General features: G+C 33.8%; 1 long non-coding RNA gene across 5 annotated transcripts in view; it reads right to left on the bottom strand.

Annotated features, from left to right (window-relative positions):
* LOC141381590 (uncharacterized) overlaps positions 1-13893 on the bottom strand; it is a 74240-nt gene that overhangs the window by 40390 nt on the left and 19957 nt on the right. The window contains exon 4 of one of the 5 annotated variants that reach the window (XR_012401887.1): positions 1065-1126. The exons of 1 other annotated variant lie outside the window; for it this stretch is intronic. This is a non-coding gene — a long non-coding RNA (uncharacterized lncRNA). Of the gene's footprint in view, positions 1-1056; positions 1130-7048; positions 7131-13893 lie in introns of those variants that run through there. 3 more of the 5 variants (XR_012401888.1, XR_012401891.1, XR_012401890.1) reach the window with 3 other exon arrangements.

The raw sequence follows: 13893 nt of genomic DNA, 5'->3' as shown, positions 1-13893 counted from the left end.
AGTAATAACTAATTATGAAATACTAACAGTAAATTTGTGAAATAAAAAGAAAAGAGTAATTATTTTATTATTATTATTATTATTATTATTATTAATAATATTATTATACAAGTTATTTTCCACCAGTGACCTCAATAATAAAATAATTACTAATGTTAAAAACCCTCAATTAAAAATTAATTATTAAAATGCCCAAAAAAAAATATCCTAAATAAAATAGATGAATAAAAAATACAGTTTTAAAACATTTAAATGTTAAGTAATTTAGCCATACACCAGTTAGGATTTCATGCTACTGTATGTTTGTTGATTGAAAAAAAATTGTCCAAAATATTGATGTCCCCAATGACTTTCATAGTATTACAAAAATGATGTTCAACTATGTCATTTAATAGTTTCTTTTGAGTTAAGCAGAGGAAAAACTTAAAACAAATGGTTGCCTGGACATATTAAAATATTTAAATATAGCATATACTCTGTTCACAATTACAGTATTTAACTGTAATATAAACTGTATTTTACTGTAAGACAGTTATGCAGCAGGTTACTGTATTTGAAAGTTGTAATGTAAGAAGTTATATATTTTACAGTAAATATAAACAACACTGTAAACACATACACAGCAAGGCAAATGGTGCTGTAAATGTAAATACAGCATTTTTACTGTAATTGATTTATAGTAGGTTACTAGCGAACTGAACTGTAATTTGAACTGAATTTTTCTGTAGGGCACTTATGCAGCATATTACTGTATTATGAAGCTATGCACTGTGAAAATTACTGTATTTTACAGTAAAGATATACTGTACTGTAAATACAAATACAGCAAGATAAATGGTGCTGTAAATGTAAGTACAGTATTTTTGAGGTAATTGATTTACAGTAAGTTACTGGCGAACTGCTGCCAGTACGGTACTGTAGATTCTACAGGAAACAGTGTATAATACTTCAAAACCAAACAGGACATTAAATGCTTTACAACTACTCACTAAAGTGTGGCATATTCATACAATTGAGAAAAGTGCTCACACGCCGTTTTTATCCATCTTAGTCATCGCACGTACCTCTTCTGACCCCAGAACAGCTCCAGCTTCTAACCTTCAATTTCAAATAAGGTTGGTAATTTCTGCTGAAAAAAAAAGATAGAGAGATAGACAGATAGGGAAAGCAGAATTGGAGAGGAAATTGCTTATTCATTGTCCAGTGAGCAAATTCACTACCATTTCATTCCACTAAAACTAACTGAGACTGATAAAGAAGGGTAATAAATAAATAGGAGTGATAGAATGAAAGTGGCTCAGTGCACTCGGATTCTGTGATCAGATTAATTATTTTATTTGAACAGGCAGTATAAACAGACTTAATCTGAAACAGACAAACACACACTTCAGCTCATGGAGATGAGTGCAGGGCTTGTGAAATGTGCAGTCAATGTAAAGATTTATGTTTAATTACGGGTGTATCTTTGACTTTCAATTACAAAAAAGATTGGCAATCTAACACAAAAAAACACCAAAGATTAAAGCAGAAGGATTAAGAAATGTCAGGAACGGATGATTGTGGAAAATAATTAAACAAGCATAATTCAACGCAAAGAGACAGCACTTACGTCAAGTGCTTCTAATACAACGTTTCTAATTTTGTTAGAGAACTACAAACTAGGTAAGCATTTAGAAAAGTTTGTTATATTTGAAGTTAACTGCTCACGTAAAGATAAGTTTTTAGCAGTTAAAGAAACAGAAAGTACCATTAAACTGTGATTTTTTTTAACTATAATGAACTTTTAACTCATTTTTACAGTACTTCAAGGAATAGTCCATGTCTGAATGTATTAAATATATAAATAGAACTAGTAAACATGACTTGTGGCAAGGTTATTATACACTGTTAACCTTTTTTTTCTGTAAATTACACAATATTTAACTGTGATATGAACTACATTACTGTAAGTTGCAGTAAGTTACTGTATTTTAAAGCTGCATTGTGAAAATCACTGCATATTTTACAGTAAAGATATATGCACATTTCTGTAAATGCATAAACAGCCAGATGAATGGTGCTGTAAATGTAAATACAGTATTTTTGCTGTAACTGATTTACAGTAAGTTACTGTATTCTACAATAAAAACTATGAAGTCATATAGCTAAAAACTAATCTCCTTTTCAAAGGTTTGATAATCATTTTCCCCAGAATGCCACAGCCATGCAAAACGCATACAATTGTTCACATAAAATCCCCTTCAAAGTCTCTCAAAAACACAAAACTCATTCATTTTCCTGTGGCTTAGTCCCTTATTTATCAGAGGTCACCACAGAGGAATGAACCGCCAACTATTCCAGCATGTTTTATGCAGTGGATGCCCATCCAGCTGCAACCCAGTACTGTGAAACACCCATACACACTCATTCACACACACACTTATACACTACAGCCAATTTAGTTTATCAAATCTATCTATGTAGCGCATGTTCTTAGACTGTGGGGGAAACCGGAGCACACAGAGGAAACCCGCGATGTCATCTGGCCCAACCGGGACTCAAACCAGCAACCTTCTTGCCGTGAGGCAACAGTGCTAACCACTGAGCCGCCGTGCCACCCTAAAACACAAAACTACCAGTGTGAAAAAAAATTCCTGAAACTCTTTGTTGCACAGAATAAAGAAGCTCTGGAATATTGAAGATGAGTAAAATCTTATTCCTGTAAAACCCTTTAGGAAGTTTCTGAGACTTTCAAAATGAAACTCTTTAAGCAACTCTACTGCAGTATTTAGCTAAATGTCTTTCTGTCACACAGCCAGGCACTGCTGATAAGAAATCTTTAAAAACAACAATCTGTGAGAAACAAGACACAAGTGTGTGAGTTTGTGTCCTGGTTACTATAGAAAGCATGTCTTTATTGCCCTTTTCCTCTACCCCAGTGAATAACACTCAAAATACTTGAATCTCAGTGAGTGACCACAGCATTTACAGTTTCAATGATCTTATCAACACAAAAAGGCTAAAAATGAACAGGAAAATGATTGAAACACAATAAAATGTTGTGATGCTCAATATAAACCTTCATATTATAAACCCAGCTAAGGATTTTCACTTCGTTTGAACTTTGCATCAACACATTTACTGTCTGAACAGGGTGGTTGCTAATAAGATACACTTTCGGCCGGAAGTTAACAAGAATTAGTAATAATATTCATTAGATTTCACATTAATTGTATTTATTAATGTCTACCCCCACCCTAACCCTAAACCCAACCATCATAATGTAAACTGAGTATTATTAATGTTATTTATTAAATTACCCAATAAATTGTATTTTTAACATCTCCCCCTACCCTAAACCCAACCATCACAGTACTGTAAAAATATGAGTTATTGTTATAGAGTCACAATTATGACATGTTATATTGATATGCGCAGCCACAGCTGTATCCTATCTTGATTTTACCTCTGAACAGTGTTATTAGCGTAAACAATGCTTAGCTACTCGACTCGCAGCTTTGTTTTAGTTAGCATTGAATTAAACATGACATGTCCTTTAAGTACACACTTTCAACCACTAAGTATTTCTATGACCAGACCTCAGGTCAGAGTTATTATGTTTAGAGTCTTGATTTGCATCATAAAGTGGCTCAGAATTCTCTCAGCTTATGTTATTAGCATGCTAATGGCTACAGGGTTCAAGCTTCTCAGCTACACTTGACTGCCCACTTCCGGAAAAACGAAACCACAAATGACCTCCAAAACATGAAAACAAAGCACACGGTCAAGTTAGCAGTTTGTAATGTGTGTGGATAACAGGCTAAATCACTTTATGACAAACTGAGCGAAGCCTCTGTAATAAAAAAGTGATAATAAAACACTAAAAAATAAATTTCTTCATATTATTGCTGCTAGACTGAGACGTTAATGATGAAAACAACATCCTTTTCACTCTCAGTTATCTATGGTTAGGTTGGAGTAAGAGGTCAGAAATGCTGTAGATCCCGTATTTGACAGTGACTTTAACCATCACTTCATGCATCATAAGATTTTGGTCTCTTAAGCCAGAATGACAGAAGGCAGACAGAGATGACAGAGACAGAAAGTCACATATATACCAATATACAGCTGGTAGCTCACATAAATCAATGGGAATTATCAGGTCAGAATATAGAAACGCTTCTAAAGGGAAGATTTGTGACTGAACAAATGATGCAAGAAGACGTATAGCCAGGTTTAAAATATGGAGATATTTGTAGAGCATGTATGCCTGGATTTTAATAGAAAAAAATATACTATTCTTAATTTGTTCATCTAATTTTCTCAATTTTAGAGCTCAACTGGAATCGGGAGATAAGCTTTTACCATAAATTAACCATTTTTTTAGATTCTGTCTGAAAAAAGTATTATGATCCTGCAAGAAAGTTTTCTTATAAAGTAAATTTATCTGAGTTAAAGACATTTTAAATTCTATTGCATAAGAATTGCATTGATTTGCAAGAAATGTTGTTGTTGTTCCTCGCAAAAAAACATTGCATTCTCTGCAAATATATTGGGGTCCTCCAAGAAACATAGAATTTTATGCACAAACAAAGGTAGTAATCTCTCACAAGTATTGTGTGCCTTAAATAAACCCCATTAAGAAATCTGATATATGGCAATATTTTTTTCAACTGATGAAAATACAAATATGTACATGCACTCAAATATTTTAACTAGATTTATATATACAAAGTTAGGGGTAAGTAGGATTTTTAAATGTTTTAAAATAAGCTTATCCTGCTCCCCAAAGCATTTATGCACTGATTTATTCAAAAATACAGTACAAATTGTAAAATTGTGAAATGTTATTGCACTATAAAATAATGTTCAAAAGTCCTTTATAATTTAATAATTTATTCCAGTGATTTTAATGATGAAATCTCAGCTTCATTACTACAGTCTTCAGAGTCACATGATCCTTCAGAAATCACTGTAATATCAGTTATTATTGTTATTATTTTTATTAATATTAATGGCAATAGTAATATAAGCAATAATGACTAGACTAATAATTACATTTGAAAATACATACAATAAGTTATGAATAAATATTTAATAAATAAATAACTTTTTTTACATTTAATAAATGCTGCCTTGATGAACAGAATAATTTCAAACACAATAATTTACAAAAACAATAATTAAAAAAAAAATACATAAAAGTAATGCAATCAACTTTGCATTCTCGCACAAAATTATTGCATTCCCAAGATACTATAGGATATAAGACTATAAGATTATAAAAAATTATTCTCTAACAAAAATGTTGGGTTCTCTCAAAACACTTTGAAACCACATGCGAAAGCTTGAGTGCTGCATTCCACAGAATAAAACGGTTGTGTTTGCCCACAAAATTTTGCATTGCCTTCAAAGAAAACGTTGTGCAAAAGTATTGCGTTCCAAGAAATTGTGCATTTTCTTTTAAAAGAATCGAAAGACACCAAGCACAATAGTAATGGCTACTTAGTTTGTGAAATGACCCAAAAATCTGATTTGTGTGAGCATATTCAGACTTGCATTATGATAGGTTACAACACTTGCAAATGAAAATCAATGTTCAATACTGCCATAAATAACCTACATTTCTGTTTTGAATGTTTTGATTTGTGTTCAGAATAGTCTGAATATCAGCAGCACTTTAAATACGTACAACTTGTGATTCTTTTATGGTGGTTAGAATTTTTGAGTTCTCATTCACTTTGTTTGAGTGGAAAAGATTAGGGTGAACATTCTTCAAAATAACTTGCAAAGAAACAGAACAATGATGATGAAGGGAATGAGAGGCTTTGGAAGATCTGTCCCTTTAAAAACTATACTGTAGTTCATATGAGTTTCTTACTTTCTTCTATTCGCCTCCTCTGTTTTAATGAGACCGCCATGTCAGAGTTTTAATGAAACGTATGCTATTGAACATCTATATTTATATCTGTCTGTGCCAAAGCAACTGGAGCCCACAGGGAAAATACCAGACATCTTTCAAAAGTGTCTCTTTAGCTGCAGAGTCAATCATCTCACAAGCTTTCTGCCTTTTTTTTCAACAAATAAATGATGGAAAGGGAGATAGAGAGTGAAGGAATCCCTTGGTATTTGGCCTCATGATAACAGAGAATCTGCAATGTTTCTACATCATTTACATTCACAAGTCTTTAGTTAACAAACCGTGATGTTCAGCAGTACTCACAAAATGAAAAATGCTAGATCTGACATCCGCAGATAAGGCTTCGCTGGATGTTTATCAGATTTAATTATTTGTTATTGGATATCGGTTGAATCAATGTTGAAACTAATAATGCTGACAAATGGGGGGAAGAGTACTAAACCCATCTAAAATTAAAAAGCTAAAAATATATAAATAGAAGCTATTACAATGGTATAAAAACTACAACAATTAGGATTATACTAAAAGTGTAAGTGGCTTGCGAAAGTATTCATACCCCTTCAACTTTTCCCCATTTTCTCACATTATGACCACAAACATAAATATATATAAAAAAAATGTATACATCATTTTAAAACTGAAAAGTGCAGTGTGCAAAAGTATTCAACCCCCGAGTCAATACATTGTGGATCCCCTTTTTGCTGCAATTACAGCTGCAAGTCTTTTGGGGTATGTTTCTACCTGCCATGCACATCTAATGATTGAAATCTTTGCCAATTCCTCCTTGCAAACAATTCAAGCCGAGAGAGATTAGATGAGGGCGTTTGTGAGCAGAAGTTTTCAGATCTTGCCACAGATTCTCGATTGGATTTAGGTCTGGACTTTGACTGGGCCATTCCAACACATGAATATGATTTATTTTAAACCATTACACTGTAGCCTTGTCTTTATGTTTAGGGTCGCTGTCTTGTTGTGTTGCCACTTTGTGTTAGTATTCTAATAATATACATTTATTTAAAATTTAAAGGGCATGAATACTTTTGCAAGCCAAAAAATAATATTTTTTTAGGATTTATTAAAACATTAGTTCTAAACTTTCTAAACAACACAATTGAGGTATGTTTTGTGATGCATGATTTTAAGTCATACCTGCCGTTTTTCTTGGGAGTCTCCCATATTTCAGACCCATCTCTCGCCACCCTCCCGTTTTGTTATTTCTCCTGGAAAACTCCTGCAAATTAACCCCTTCAATATTAAATTACAAGAATAATGTTATTCAGACAACTCACCTCACTAATCAGATACTAGAAAGCATCTGATTGGTCATGATTTGATGAGAAACTGAAGTATGAGGTGACGTGAATAAAACCGTTGTTCCATTTAGGCGGAAGTGACATACTGCAAGCTTATGTGTTTATATCAGTCTTATATATTCTAAACGCAAATTTTGTCACTGTTTTGGAGCACACTAGCTTATAGATATATTAAAAATGAACAATACTGATACATCTAAGATCTTAACATCTAAAAAAAACTTTATTTTAGTTTTATGGGACCTTTAAAGAATAGAAATAAAACAACATTTTGCCAAAGTAAAGTATTACTTTACTGGAAGTAAAACTGAAATAAAAAATAAAGCTAAATAGAAACGAATAAAAAAAAAGATAAAAGCTTTAAAACAACTCAAACTTAAACTCTAATGAGCAAGAAAACAAAAGCCAATTTAAAATATTAATAAATACTATAAACACTGGTAGTAAATCATTATATAAGAGCAAAATCCGAGGTATCAAACATGTTTGCAGCACAAATGGAGCATCTATAAATTCCAAATAGTTCATAAAAGGCAGCTTTTAGCATGCAATTACAGTAAAGAAACACACCACCTGTCATTTTCAAGGAAAAAAGGCTCTCTCTCCAGTTGAATGACTGCATTCTATAATAATTAATCCTTGTAGACTCAAGCACCCAAACAAATGCATCACAGCTGTCATTGTTAAAACCCACAAACCAAGTGCATTAACCCCAAATTTCAACCAGCATCGCAAAATCCGGCATTTCTACAGCCTGCAGTCTTATGCATATAAATTGGACATTAAAACTTTTTGCGTAACTGTGAAAGAGAGCGGAAATTAAAAATTCTCTTTTATTTACTTTCTCCTCAAAACTCCTTCCTTCAATCTTTTCAATGAAATAAACAGCCACTGTTGCCTTCTGTCCACTTCACAGCTGCTGGTAACAAGGTTAAAAAAATATGTGGGCTAGAAGACAAGGCACATATGATCATTAGATTGCCCTCGTGTTCTCATAGGACACATTTCTATTCATCCGATTCTGCCCACTTGCTCCCCATCCAACACTTCATCTGCTAATAATTAATCCTCCGATGGCTATAAACTAGCATCCGAATATCCAGCGAGCGCATTGTTAAAATGACTATTTCAATTTCTGCACAAAAACCAAGAGCTGCGTGCATTAGAGATAATGACCTGTTCAGTCCAAACCCAAAGGTGGCATTTAAAACATCACACAAACAGCCTGAGCCTGAGAAATCTGCCCAAAGTTATAGCGCTGACCACCTCATGCACAAAAATGCAAACAGCTTGATGAGATCCCAGTGCTTTATGCACATTAAAAATAAATTAAAGGCGAAAAGTTTTAGCTTAGAGGTATATTTAAAAAAAAAACCTACATATTTATGAGAAGAATCAAATATTCCACATCCTTTTGTGAAATGAGGAGGACTACAGTGGCAGCAAAACATTTGTGGTAACTTACAGGAGAGTCGGCCCAAAATAAGTCTATTTATTTACACTTAAGCCATCCAAGATGATTTTAGTAGAACATTAAAGAGTATTTTTGACTGAAACTGTGCTCTTTGATTCATAAAATATGAAGTCAATAGCTGAGTCTGAAACTGCAAACTTCCGAGTTGTATGTCTGGATTCATATTATTCGAAAACATAGGCGAAAAGTACCCAGATGACCTACTACTTCTGCCGAGATTCTGAAGTCTGAATCCAATGGATGCTACACTATCCCATGATGCACGGCGAGAGAATTCATGAATGGGAGTGAAGTGAAACTGATGTGGGTAGGTCACATGATCATGACTAGATGGTGGATGTTGTATGTCCGAAAATCCATTCTGTAAAACCCAACAGTCAACTTGATCAAATTAAATAAGTGTAGTGAACTCCAAATTGACTTTTTGACACTCATTTTTGAACTCAGTGTTGAAGGTAATAAGTTAATTAAATACCTCATTACGTCTACTTAAATGGAGTAAGTTCACAGTACTCATTAGGATTAGCTTTTAAATCTAAATGGTTTTTGCAATCGGGTTTTCCCTAAATTGTTTGAGTTACCCTAATTCTATCGGCTCTATTTTGACAATCCATGCACAAAGTGTAAAGTGCAAAGTGCAGGGCGCAAAAGCATTAAGGTGTCTCAGAATCCGCTTTTGCTATTTTAAGGACGGAAAAATCTGATTTGCGCAGTGACGCATGATCTAACAGGGTTGAGCTTATTTTCTTAATGAGTTAATGGTGTGTTTTGAGAATAAAGTAATCAGGGTCTCATCTCCCATTCTCTTTAAGAGTCAGCTGCATCACGCCATAGCGCATTTGCTATTTACATGACAGACTTTGTGTAAAAACTGAACGCTTCACTAGAGAGAAAACAGTTAAACAGAGCATCTAAAGCCTGAGAATGAGAGATGAGCCTCCTCATTCTTTACTTTCACTTTCACTCTCGTGGATAGGGAAACTTGCTGTATGCACAGGCATCCATTAGCCTATAAATAATTAATTTCTAAATTCAGTTCTAATTTTCAGCATACAAATAAATGAACAATAATAACGAAGTGTGATCAAAAAACTGAGTTATATCCAAATACACATGCTGTGCTCCATATGGTCTAAAACCTGACAGGTGGACAAATCTGAGCTTGTTTGTAATAAAGCAAATATAAATATGCAGATAATAAATACTACTGCAAATAATCTTAACATTATACAAAAGCAAATTGTTATGAATAAACTGAAAAAGCCCCCCGAGATGAAGATAGCATGGAGGCGGTGGTTTTTACATTTATGTAGGCTAGAAAATAATGTTTTGTGATATTTTAATCCTTTAAATTTATATCCTATATATATCCTTATTATATCCTATATATTTCCTTAATATTTTAACTATTTCATTTGTAAAGATATTTGCGTATTGCTGTACAACCTGTCTGTATTAAGCAATGTGTAAGCGAGGCGCACAACTAAAGCGCTCTGTGCTGGACTTTAGACCGGCTTTGTTCTGGTCTACTTAACTGTCTATTATAGTTTCTCAAAATAGCAACGCGCCAGCAATGCACCTCAACACGCCTCCTCTTTTAGACCAGAACGCCTATAGGCGCACATATGAGCACAAATGCATTTGCTATTTAAACATCGTGGTGCAAAACGTTAAAACGACTCTTGCGTCAAGCTGAAACTAGCAAACAACAATTGCGTCGCGTCTTGCGCCGGATTACGCCGTCTGTATGATAGGGCCCTTTGTGTTGTATGTGTATCTATGAGTGTGTGAATTTTTAATGTGTGATAGAACCAGCCGATTCTAATAATTTTCTAGCTTATTAACCACGTGGATGAATGATAACAGCCTTCTGAGCCTACTAGTAGGTGCAGAAGACCCCTACTGACTCATTTAATCGAGTAATAACATTCGAAGCGGGTGAGGGAACAAAGAAATACAGTTTAAGGAAGAATCAGCATACAAAATCTAAAACACGCACCGATTTTAGTTTAAATGCATATTATACATATACCTAGTTGCACTTTTTAAACTATATTTTCCATATATTTGAAGCAGTTGCTGGATTTGATGAGGCAGATGTGGTCACTGTGAAGCAGAGATACTGACAAAGGTTTGTGCACACTATTTCATTTCCTCCTGTCATGCTTAAACATGCATAGAAAGCTAGTCTTGGAAATGATGATGGAGCTGATGTCAGAAGATCTCTAGTAAATGAGGAGCAGGTGCTTCATTACCCATGATTCACTGCTACTCACGCTTCTCCTCATGAAGGCTTTTTATGCCGGAAGCACAGATGAGTTTAAGAGGCTCTGATGTCAAATCAACAGTTGCTAACGGCTTAGGCATTTAATGGCTTATTAAACCTCTGCATTGCTTTAAATGTGAGCGCTCTTTAGTACATTTGACGAAAAATTGTTATTAATTTGGTGTGGCATTTATTCAGTCTGAAGTTGCATCCCAATGGGACGATAACCGGTTTCAAGGTATACCGCAGTTTGAAAAAATCAAGATTTTAAAAATGTTCTGCTATACCGTCCCTATAGTATATGTAAGATTTTTTATTTACATTTTTATGTTTTTAGGACAATAGTATCTCCAGCAGTAAAGATCTCAAATGATGCTGTTTTAATGCTGTGAGACAATCAGTGTTTTTGAATCTAATGATTAAAGCAGAATGATTCAGAATGACTAATGATTCATTTGAATTATTTGGCCTGACATGCTTCAAAATATTTCAAATGTTTCTTAAAATAAAATTTATTTTGTTCAATTGGGGGAAAAAAAGTTGCTGTTTTTAACCCAGACATTAAAAAAACAACTTATTTTAGAGCAGTAATCACAATACCATGAAACATATTTATTCAATTTCCAGAGCACTTTTACAATGTACATTGTGTCAAAGCAGCTTAACATAGAAGATTATAGTAAATTGAAACTGTGTCAGTTCAGTTTTCGGAGTTTAAGTTCCTATTATGTATATAGTTTTGCAATAGAGGATATAGTATCAGTACTATCGGTACAGTCTCTCTTCAATGGGGGGCAGATCATTTAGAGTTTTGCACCCAAACTCTAGAAGGCTCTACCACGCTCACTCCGTTCTGCTAATATCTCTGAATTCATATCCTTACTTAAAACTCACTTGTTTTCTTTAATACTTCACTTCTGATCTGCCAAACTGACCACTTTATATGATCCACCTGCACTCTGCTCATTTGTCTCTTAGGTCTTGTTTTTGTATTTCCAGTTTGTTATATTTGACTTCCTGTATGTTTGAACATCTTTTATTTGCTTGTACCATCTCTTTTTGTCGCATTCTTTGTAAAGTGTCCTTGAGCTCTGGAAAGGCGGTATATAAATACAAAAAAATTATTATTATTATTTTTTTTTTTTAAATTATAGTGTGTTCTTGTAATACATTTTCGATCATTTTTAATTTCCATTTTTCAAATGAAGTTCAATGCATTTACATTTAAATAATGAACAAATAATTATTAATAATATATACAATATATAACTTCAAAAAACGTTTTTATGCATTTTAATTTAAAATGAACAATTAAAAAAGACAAGAAAACAAATAAAGATTAAATTAAGCATACAAAATTCATACTTGAATAATCATACAGTTCATTACAAGTAAATATTTTTCTGTTTGTATGCATTGAAAATAGTAATTTACAAAAAATAAGTAAAACACTGATTTAAACATGATATTTTTTGACCAAAAAAGACTCAAATAGCGTTTCTTGGATAACATATTCCAACCGTTCATTTATTTTAAAAAAAAATCTAATATTTTTTATTATAAATCAATTTAAAATATATATATTTTATGAAATTGATCAAATAAAGTGTATATTTTGCTCTTAAAATTGACAATTCACACAAAAAAATGCACAAAATGCCAAGAGACACTATTAATTAAAGATTGTCTTTCACAAAATTACCTTAATAATCTTAGTTTTCATTCGTTCATTCATTTTCCTTTGGCTTAGTCCCTTTTATTAATCAGGGATCGCCACAGCGGAATGAACCCCCAACTTATCCAGCATGTTTTACACACAGGATGCCCTTCCATCCACAACACAATACTGGGAAACACCCAAACACACTCATTCACACTTATAAACTAAGGCCAATTCAGTTTATTCAATTCACCTAGCACATCTCTTTGGAGTGTGGGGGAAACCGGAGCACCAGGAGGAAACAATCGCGAACACGATGAGAACATGCAAACTTCACATAGAAATGCCAACTATTGGGACTTGAAACAGCATCCTTCTTGCGATGAGGCAACAGTGCTAAGCACTGAGCCATCGTGTCACCCCTACAGGTATTATAATCCGAGATAACAAACCAAGAATGTTGATGACTCATCCTGCACTCTGCCTTCCAATCAAAAGCTCTCTAGCATGAAATGTCACTCACTAATTAAATCTACAGCCAACTATAGCAAGCAGCAAATGACAGTATGTGTGCCATCTTACTGTTCAAACATGCACACAAACATCCATCAAACCTTTCCACAAGTTATTTTTATCAGTATCTAAATAGTTATGAAAAACGTTCTGAAATACTTCTTCATTCAGATTGCACCTGTGGTGGACAAATGGGGCACGAAGCAAAGCAGTGCTAAAACATCTTCAGAGTGTTTTTTTTTTTTTACTGTGAACATTTGTGAAGAGATGGACTGACTGAAAGCTTTCTGCTGCTTTATGGCCAGGAGGTAAGTGTTTTAAGCACTTGAAGAAGTGTTCGGTGATTTTCAGCGGGTGATTTGGGGGTGTTTCCAGCATTTGTGTGGGAGAAACTGCTCGTTTGTGTCAAACGCTGATGCCCTTTTGTCTCCTTCCACTGATGAGCCTTCATTATGGACAGAACTGATCGATTTTTCAGCCTCCTGCATCTATTGACATGCACTAGAGGTTCGTTCTTAGAAGAAGCTCATTTACATTTTTTAATTTAGCAGATGGGTTTGGTCCAAAACAACCTGTAGATAAGGAATACAGATCAGATCTTAAGGGAATAGTAAAATCCTGTCATCGTTTACTCAATCTCCATTTTTTTCCAAGTCTGCTTGAGTTTTTCTGTCTTTTGTTGAATTGAAAGGAAATATTTTGAAGAATTTTGGAAACTGGTAGCCAATGATATCCTTCTCTTTTTCTACTATAGATGCTTATGACTTG

This window comes from Danio rerio, chromosome 4 (genome assembly GCF_049306965.1).
Source record: "Danio rerio strain Tuebingen ecotype United States chromosome 4, GRCz12tu, whole genome shotgun sequence".
Classification (NCBI taxonomy): Eukaryota; Metazoa; Chordata; class Actinopteri; order Cypriniformes; family Danionidae; genus Danio; species Danio rerio.
The sequence above is the reverse complement of the archived record's forward strand: the minus strand, read 5'-3'. Positions and strand labels throughout refer to the sequence as shown.